This window comes from Cornus florida, unplaced genomic scaffold, assembly GCF_030987335.1.
Source record: "Cornus florida cultivar Cherokee Brave unplaced genomic scaffold, ASM3098733v1 CherokeeBrave_3.0.0_Hap2_Chr08, whole genome shotgun sequence".
Taxonomy (NCBI): Eukaryota; Viridiplantae; Streptophyta; class Magnoliopsida; order Cornales; family Cornaceae; genus Cornus; species Cornus florida.
Genome location: NW_026775578.1, coordinates 85647658 through 85657960, shown reverse-complemented (window position 1 = coordinate 85657960; position 10303 = coordinate 85647658).

Genomic DNA, 10303 nt, shown 5'->3' with positions numbered 1-10303 from the left:
GTGGGTGAGCATACATACAAGTGTTGAATACATGTGAAAATGAAATCCAATGGTTCTAAGGCCTCATTACATATCAAATCCAAAACTATACAATCCATACGTCTATGATTACACAAAAGAAGAATCATAGCGTAAATGACCTTGGGACTCAACCAAAAGGTCAACTAGTCCCACTTCCATTTCCTCCCTTCAAAAGATACCATATATTACACATAAACATCAATATTGCCAAAAGATGCATACAACATGCTAAACACTTTGCATGTGAGCATAAAACAAAAGATAATCAAAATGTAAACATAAGTCGAGCTATGGATAGTTCGCATCCAAGAAAAGTACCTCCTTGCCTGTAAAACAAATATCAACTAGGGAGAGTAATCGAATTACTTAGTAGGATGATGCATATGCGTATACCCTAAAGTTTCAATGGTTCTTTACAAGTGTAATATAAACTAAACACATGTGGATCATGCCTCCTAACGTCTAGTTTCAAAGGGGAAGCTAAGGGATCATCCTAAGCTATGTATGAAACAAATTGAAAGCAATCCACAATAAGTAAAATAAGTAAAGATATTGGAACATCCAATGAAAAATAACAAGTTACAATTTCAAGTTGTACATGAATGCAAAATCAGTCAATAGGGAAAACTTAGAGGTGGCATCCGGTTATGAACTTTACAATGCAAGACAATTAGTTGTTTTAGGCTACTCGCCCGCAAGGAACCACCTTAGTGTGTACTATAATTTAGGGAGAACTCGTACCCCCCGCACTAGGGCTTTACCTTAGCCATGTAAAAGTTTCTTTGTCCCAAGTATTTCCAAAATCAACAAGAATACTACAACTATTACATAGTTATACAATGCAGTTAACCACCTTCCATGCACATCAATTTTCAAAATTCACACAAGTAATGCCCTAGGTCCTCAAGCTACAATGACATTTGCAATGTTAAGTTTACAAGGTGAATACAACAACACTACTACAAGGTTATCAACATCAGAATTTTATTTATGCTAACATAGAAATCTTTAAACCCCTAATTTAACAACAACATAGTATACTTTCACAACACATCAAATGATAAGAACAATTCTAGGATACTATAGTTACAACAACCAAATAATACTAGAAATTAACCTTCTACCAAATGAAACAACATCTACAAAAGAGGTAAACCACATATAAGCTTTGTACAAAATAAAACCCTAGGTTAGATATAATCAATATTCATCTAATACAACCTTAGAACTTCATATTATATGCATACAAAGTATATCAATAACAAAAAACAAAAGACACAACAATAGTATTAACATAAGACAACCTCTACCTCACTAGAGAATTATATCTCTAGAAACAAAGAGAAATTGAAGCAAAAATGGAAATCCAAATAAGGTGTGGTGGACAATAAAGTGAGGATGCTTTTGTCTTCCAAGTGGAAGACCAAAGGGTGAGAGGAAGAGGCTTGAAATCAAGCTTTCAAGGCTAAGTTTACAAGTCTCCAATGGTGGCTAGGTGAGAGCAAGGTGGCAGACAATACACTATAATAGATTTCCCACTAAGTAAAATGAATGGTTAGTCACATATACTATACTAACACTACCTCTCTCTCACACACACACATCACACCCCTCCATTTGTCATGATCCTAGGCCTCCTTACAAGGCTAAATCTATGCCTTACACTTTTCACCATCTTAGGCTTCTAAGTGTTCCACCCAAAAGTCAACAAATGGTCGATGGAAAAGGTGACACTTGTCACACTTTTTCAAAAATTACAAAATGGTCCCTCTTCTAAATATCTTACAAAAATAATTGTAAAAAGGTCCCTAAGACAAAAATATCATGAAAACTTAATTACATAAATAACTCCAAAAAACGAAAATGTTTCCGATGAAATTATGTAGCCATACCCCCAAAATATAAAATTAAACGAGCATGTTTTTCTATGAAATTAAATCATGCATTGACAGTAAAAGATAAAATAATGCAACGCATGTGGTGTTGGAAATCGGTTTCGGACACTGAAACCTACCTCGAGCTCAACAAAACCCTAAGGTAATGCAAAAAAGAATAAAACAAACAAATAAATAAAATAAAATAATAAATAAAAAAATGAATGCTGGAAAAACTAAAAAAGGAAAAAGAAGACGCGATCTTCATAACCTCCCCTTTTTAAAAAGGATTGTGTCCCTAAAGTCAAGTCGTACCAGAAATCACGAACAATCCGGGATACCGAGAGCAAACCTCCTGCTCGAGCTCCCAAATAGCCTCCTCGAGCCCGTGATGTCTCTATAAAACCTTGACCAATGGAATTATCTTGGTCTATAAGAGTTGCTCCTTGGTGTCGAGAATCTATACTGGACCCTTCTTGTAGGTCACATCCTCATCAACAACAACACCGGTCCACCTAAGAACCTCTGATGGATCCGGCTCGTACTTCCTCAATATAGAAACATGAAAAATGTAGTGAACTCTGTCTAAATGTGGTGGCAATGCCAACCGATAAGCAACCTCACCAATGTGGTCCAAAATCTCGAATGGTTCAATGAATTTAGGAGATAACTTGCCACTCTGTTGAAATCTCATAAGCCCCTTGCGTGGAGAAATCTTCAGAAAAACATAGTCTCTTACCTCAAAAGACAAGGATCTCCTCTTCCTGTCAGCGTAACTTTTCTGTCTACTCTGAGCCATAGCCAACCGTTGTGGAATCAACTTAATCTTCTCTATAGTCTCAATGACAATGTCAGGACCTAAGGTAACTATATCATCTACCTTGGTCTAACAAATTGGTGATCTGCAAGGTATGCCATACAACACCTCGAAAGGTGCCATACCAATACTGGCCTGGTAACTGTTGTTGTATGTAAACTCAACCAAAGGCAAGTAGTCCTCCCAACTACCATCGAAATCCAAAATGCAAGCCCGTAGCATATCCTTCAATATCTGAATGGTACGCTCTGACTGATCTTCAGTTTGAGGATTGAATGCCGTACTGAAATGAAGCCTCGTGTCAAGAGCTTCCTGAAAACCCTGCCAAAAATGAGACGTGAACCAAGGTTCCCTATCCAAAACAATGGATATAGGAACCCTGTGAAGCATGACAATCTGCCTCAGATATAGTCCCCTAAAAATCTCTGCGTCATCTGTCATTGCCATAGGCAAAAAGTGTGTCGTCTTAGTTAACCTGTCAACTATGACCCAAATGGCGTTATTCCCTGCTTGGGATCTCAGAAGTCCTGTCGCGAAATCTATTGTAATGTGCTCCCATTTCTACTTTGCCACTGGTAGTGGTTATAACAAAACATCTGGCCTCTGATGCTCTGCCTTCACTTACTGACAAGTAAGGCATTTGGCCACATACTGCGAAATATGCCGCTTTATACCTTTCCACCAAAACTGTCGTTTTAAATAGTGATACATCTTTATACCACCTGGATGAACGGAAAGTCGTGAATGGTAAAAATCCCAAAGAACAACACCATGACAAGATAAAGGAACGAACATTTATTGTACCTGAGACCACTGTCTAAATGCAAGGTCCAACCCTCTACATTCTCACCACCTGAAATCCGTGCATGGATGGACTTCATCTCCCCATCCTCTTGCTGTGCCTCAATAACCCTACTAACTAAAGCTGGTTGAGCCACAACGCTAAACAAAATAGCCGGTAGAACATCCTTATATAATCGTAATCAAGATCTGCAAGCTCTTCTAACATCTTCCATCTATGAATGGAAATGCTTGTAAGAGTGTCCTGTGATTTTCTACTCAAAGCTACAACATTGGCCTTCCTTGGATGATACGGCAACTCAAAGTCACAGTCCTTTATGAATTCCACCCATCTGTGCTGTCTCAAGTTTAAGTCCTTCTATGAGAAAAGGTACTTAAGACTCTTGTTATCAGAGAAAACTTCAAACTTCTCCTCGTACAAGTAATGTCTCCATCCTTTCAGTGCAAAAATCACTGTTGCCAACTCCAAATCATGTGTCAGATAATTCAACTCGTGAGCCTTCTACTGTTTAGACCCATAAGTAACTATCCATTCTGTTTACATCAAAACATAACACAAACCTTCTTTGGAAGCATTACAAAAGATCAAAACTAAAGCCGATGTCAACCTGACCTTCAACTCCTGAAAAGCAAAATCACAAGCCTCATCCCATATAAACTTGACTCCCTTGCGAGTAAGTTGAGTCATAGGTATCGCTAAATAAGAGAAATCCTGAACAAATCTCCAATAATAGCCGGCTAGGCCAAGAAAACTCCAGATCTCAAACACACTCTTCGAATGTCCCCAATCCATCACAGACTCAATCTTAGACGGATTAACTGAAACACCGCCCCCTGATACAACATAACCAAGGAACTTCACTTCAGGTAGCCAAAACTCGCACTTCTCGTATTTGGCATACAATCGATTATCCCTAAAGATCTGCAAAATTGTTCTCAAGTGATACTCATGTTCTTCTCTCGAAGATAAGTATACGAGAATGTTGTCAACAGACACCACCATGAATCTGTCAAGATAGTCATTAAATACATGGTTCATTAAGTCCAAAAAAGCTGCTGGGGCATTGGTCAAACCAAATTGTGACGGCCAAAGTTTTTCAACCCTGTGCGTCAGCGATGAACCGAAAGTTGATCCGATAACGGATCCGATATGCGGAAGCAAATGATAAACCAAGGTCTCTAGAGATAGGAGTCACTCCTAAGACACAAATGTGACCCTCCATGAGGTCACAGAACTTAAAGAGGACAAAAACGGAAACAAGGGTCAAAAAGGACAAAATTTGCTATCCAAGGGGAAAAAGGTCAATTCACCATTAAAAGGAGAAAATTGACTCTAAACAAGTCAAACAAGGTTAATACAACCTAATATAATCATTTTGAAACATTCCAAGAGGTTCCGTGAACATTGGCTAAGAATCCCACAAAATGCCCCGTCCCGGTTGAAGTGAAAACTGACACTGCTTCACTAAAACATATATAACTCCCACTGTGTTTGGAATTTGAGAATGGGATTGGTACCATTAGAAATCTGACTCAAAATTCTTGAGTTTAGGCTCAAGAATCACCCAATTTGGATTAGAAACGAAGAAGTTATGACCCGTTGAAGTCGGATGATCAGTGCTGAAACTCAACAGAGGCAAGGCTCGGGTGCTAGCTATTTCGGTTGACCGAAATGAAGATGCTGAGACCTGAAATCATGAAGAAAAGGTTCCAATTGCTTTGGTAGACCGAAATGAAGGTTCGGTCGACCGAAATGACTCATAAACAGTGCATTTGGCTACTGGAATATGATTTTACTGTGCATTGGCAATTCCATATGCCATCGGTTGACCGAAATGGAGTTTTGGTCGACCGAAACACCACAAAAAAGCTGCTAAAAAGGCTGCTATGAGTCCAAGGTGTTAAGGTCTAAACTGTACTTTGATTCCCTTCATGAATTGGTTCAAAATGCATGTGTAAAACTAATTTTTTTCATTAAGTTTGAGTGTGTGAACATACTAACATAATTGATATGGATCCTTGAATGCAAATTAATGGCCCATGGCCTCATACACAACATTTACAAGATTTTTACATGTCAAACCTCAAAACTTGATTAAGAGATGTTTGAAGCAAAACTTTGTTACCAAATGTGTCTAAGTACAAAAGTAGGCATGCTTGGCCCTTGGCCTCTTTACATACATACTTAAGATGTCAAAAGAAAATATTTGAGTGTTATTACATATCAAGAAAGCTAATAAAGCTCTAAAAGTACCATACACCCATGGCATTTCAATTATGATATCAAAAGTCAAGTCATGCTAAACACTTGCATGTTAATATACAAAAATGCTTCAAATAACTCAAAAGCTTCTAAGGATGATGACCATCCATGAACATGGTCTCCTTACCTGAAAAACAACCCAAACTACTAGGGTGAGTAATCAAGTTACTTGTAGGAGAAGTATATGCGTATACCCTAAAGTTTCAATATCATTGCAAGATCAATATAGACGAATACAAGGGATCATTCCACTTAACGTCTATGTTCAAGGTGTTCTAAGGGATCATCTTAAACTAACCTAAATGAGTCTTTAGCAACACAAATAATTTTCAATGTACTCAACAACATCAATTTGCCAATAACAAGAATTTCAAGCTACAATTAAGCATTGGTTGTCAATTTGAAATTTAATGCGAAAACAAGTAATGGAAGACTTGGACATCATGTCTCAGACTTAACCAAGAACAATACGGTTATTCCGGGCATTAACCCGCAGGGAAGACCACCCTAGTGCGCACTGTCTCAATTGGGGAGAACTCATACCTCTCGCACTAAAGCCAAACTTTAGCCATGTCACATGTAACAATGTCCCAAGAGATGCCAAAATATATATCAAGTTTAAAACTTATATATATATAATAAGGCATACAAATCACCTTCCATGCATAAGTATTTTGAAACCACACAAACCATGTCTTAGGGTTCCAAATCTAGAATGTCATAACAAATGACAAATTCACATTATGATATTATGCACAATACAATATCACAAATTTATCCATCCAAGTCATGCCTCAATAACAAGCTCTATATACTAATTATCAACATCATAGCAACAAGCTCCTAAATAATTACAATTAGCAATTCACAAGGACATAGAATTATTGTAACAACAAATATAGCAATTCATATCAATAGAGATTACATATAACATTAATAATTCTACAAGTGTCCCACATCACTAACACATGTGAAATTTCTAGAATTTAGCATGCTACTAAATTATATAATCCTCCTACACATGGTTTACACATATCATACATGCTTAAATCAATAAACCCTAAGTCAAGAAGTGAGGGTTTCCTATAATATGTAATACTATCATATCAGAAGTATGTACACAATATATATTAAACCACAAAGACTTTAAAACACTTAAAATATAAACATACTACCACCCCTACCTCAATAAAGAATTGAATCTCTATAATCTAAGCTACCAAGCACAAAATAGAAAACAAGGTTAGGATTATTGAAGAGGAGAGTGATAAGAATCTTTTCTATCCTAAGGTCAAAAGTCTAAGGTGAGTGGAAGAGTGCCAAATGTGAAGTCAAAGCTCTATACTAAGCTTTCCTCTAATGGAGTCTTTGCTAGGGTTTATGAGAGATAAAGGAATGAAAAAGGTGAAGTGTAAAAATGGTGAGTTGAAAGGCTAGAAATCCTTCACTCACTATGTGTTCTTGCACTATCTCTCTCTCACACACAATGCAAGACTAAGTGGTGAACCTACACTTATCACTAATCCAATGCCCCTTCCAAGACTTAATCCTAGACCCACACTTGTCAACAATCAATGGTTACATGTGCACCAATCTAAAGGCCAACACATGGATGAATCTCCACCCACCAAATGTCAAGAAGTCATGGTGCCAAGTCTCTTCACCTAAATGCCAACAAATGGCTCTATGAGAGTGTGACACTTGTCACACTTTCCAAAAATTGCAAAATGGTCCTTTTTCAAAATATCTTCTAAAATAAATTGCAAAAAGGTCCCCAAAATGAAAAATAATTATTTTACATAATTACACCAAAACCCCAAAAGTTATAAATAATTACAATAAAGTATGCATTCATGTCCTTTACAAGAAAAGTACTAATCTAGCATACTTTTCAAGAAAAGTAAAAATATCAATGTCATGGAAATCAAATATTATGAATGCATGTAAAATCAGAATTAAATCCGAGCACAACAAGTGAGGTTATGCAAGGAAAAATGAAAAACAACTAAAAGACGAAATAAGGAAAAGACAAAATAGGAAAAGGACGAAAAAAGAAAATCACGCAAAATGGAAAAGGAGGAAAAAGACTGGGTCATTACAACCTACCCTCCTTAAAAGAATTTCGTCCCCGAAATTGATCCATACCTGAAAGAGAGAACAAATGGGGATACCGAGAGCGAACCTCCTGTTCGAGCTCCCAGGTAGCCTCCTCAACGCTGTGATGTCTCCACAAGACCTTAACCAATGGAATGGTCTTGGTCTGCAAAACCTGCTCTTGTGAATCAAGAATCTTGACCGGACCCTCCTCGTAGGTCACGTCGTCATCAACAATAACATCTGTCCACCGTAAAACATGCGATGGATCCGTCTCGTACTTCCTTAACATAGATACATGAAAGACGTCGTGAACCCTATCCAGGTCTGGCGGTAATGCCAAACGATAAGCAACTTCACCGACGTGCTCCAAAATTTGAAATGGTCCAATGAATCTAAGAGACAACTTGCCTGTTTGTCTAAATCTCAGAAGTCCCTTCCGTGGAGAAATCTTGAGAAAGACGTGGTCCCCTACCTCAAAGAACAAGGATCTCTTCCTCTTGTCAGCGTAACTCTTCTGCCTGCTCTGAGCTGTAGCCAACCGTTGCCGAATCAACTTGATATTCTCTGTAGTCTTAAGGACAATATCGGGACCTAAGGCGACTGTATCACCTACCTTGGTCCAACAAACTGGAGATCTGCAAGGTTTGCCATACAATGCCTCAAAAGGTGCCATGCCGATACTGGTCTGGTAACTGTTGTTGTAGGCAAACTCAACCAAGGGTAAGTAGTCTTCCCAACTACCCCCAAAATCCAAAATGCAAGCCTGTAGCATATCCTCCAATATCTGAATGGTACGCTCTGACTGACCATCAGTCTGAGGATGGAAAGTCGTGCTGAAATGAAGCCCCATGTCAAGAGCCTCCTGAAAACTCTGCCAAAAGTGAGATGTGAACCTGGGATCCCTATCCAAAACAATGGATACTGGAACCCCATGAAGCCTGACAATCTGCCCCACATACAGTCCACTAAGTCTCTCTGCATCATCTATCACTGCCATAGGCAAAAAGTGAGCCATCCTAGTCAATCTATCAATAATGACCCAAACGGCATCATTCCCTGCCTTGAATCTCAGAAGTCCCGTCACGAAATCCATAGTGATGTGCTCCCACTTCCACTCTACCACTGGTAGTGGTTGCAACAAACCTGCTGGTTTCTGATGCTCTGCCTTCACTTGTTGACAAGTAAGACATTTAGTCACGAACTGAGAAATGTCCCGTTTCATACCTTTCCACCAAAACTGTCTCCACAAATTGTGATACATTTTCATACCACCAGGATGAACTGCGAGTCGAGAATGGTAAAAATCCTAAAGAACAACGTCACGACAAGATAAAGGGATAAACATCCTCCCTCTGTACCTGAGATCACTGTCTGAATGCAAGGTCCAACCTTCTACATTCCCACCACCTGAAATCTGCTCGTGGATAGACTTCATCTCCCCATCCTCCTACTGTGCCTCAATAACTCTGCTAATAAGAGCCGGTTGAGCCACAAGACTAAACAAAATAGCTAGTGAAACATCCTCATACAACTGCAAACCAAGATCTGTAAGCTCTTCTAGCATCTTCCATCTGTGAATGGAAATGCTAGCAAGAGTACCCCGTGACTTCCTACTCAATGCATCGGCCACCACATTGGCTTTCCCCGGATGATACTGCAACACAAATTTATAGTCCTCTATGAACTCAACCCATCTGCGCTGTCTCAAATTCAAATTCTTCTGAGAGAAGAGATATTTGAGACTCTTGTGATCGGAGAAAACTTCGAACTTCTCCCCATACAAATAGTGTCTCCACCCCTTAAGGGCAAAGATAACTGCTGCCAACTCCAAATCATGTCTCGGATAGTTCAACTCGTGAGTCTTCAACTGTCGAGACCCATAAGCTACCACCCATTCAGTTTGCATCAGAACATAACCCAAACCTTCTCGCGAAGCATCACAATAAATCACGTAACCCAAACCACGTTCAGGTATGATCAAAACTGGAGCTGATGTCAACCTGACCTTCAACTCCTGAAAAGCAGAATCACTAGCCTTATTCCATATGAACTTGACTCCCTTGCGAGTAAGTCGAGTCATAGGTGCCGCTAGGCGAGAGAAATCCGAAACAAATCTCTTGTAATAGTCGGCTAGGCCAAGAAAGCTCTGAATCTCAAACACTGTCTTCGGACGCTCCCAATCCATCACAGACTCAATCTTCGACGGATCCACTGCAACACCACCCCCTGACACAACGTGTCCAAGGAACTTCACCTCTGGTAGCCAAAATTCGCATTTCTCGAACTTGCATACAATTGGTTATCCCTAAGGATCTGTAAAACTGCTCTTAGATGATACTCATGCTCCTCTCTCGAAGCTGAGTACGCAAGAATGTCATCAATGAACACCACCATAAACTTGTCAAGATAGTCACTGAATACACGGTTCAT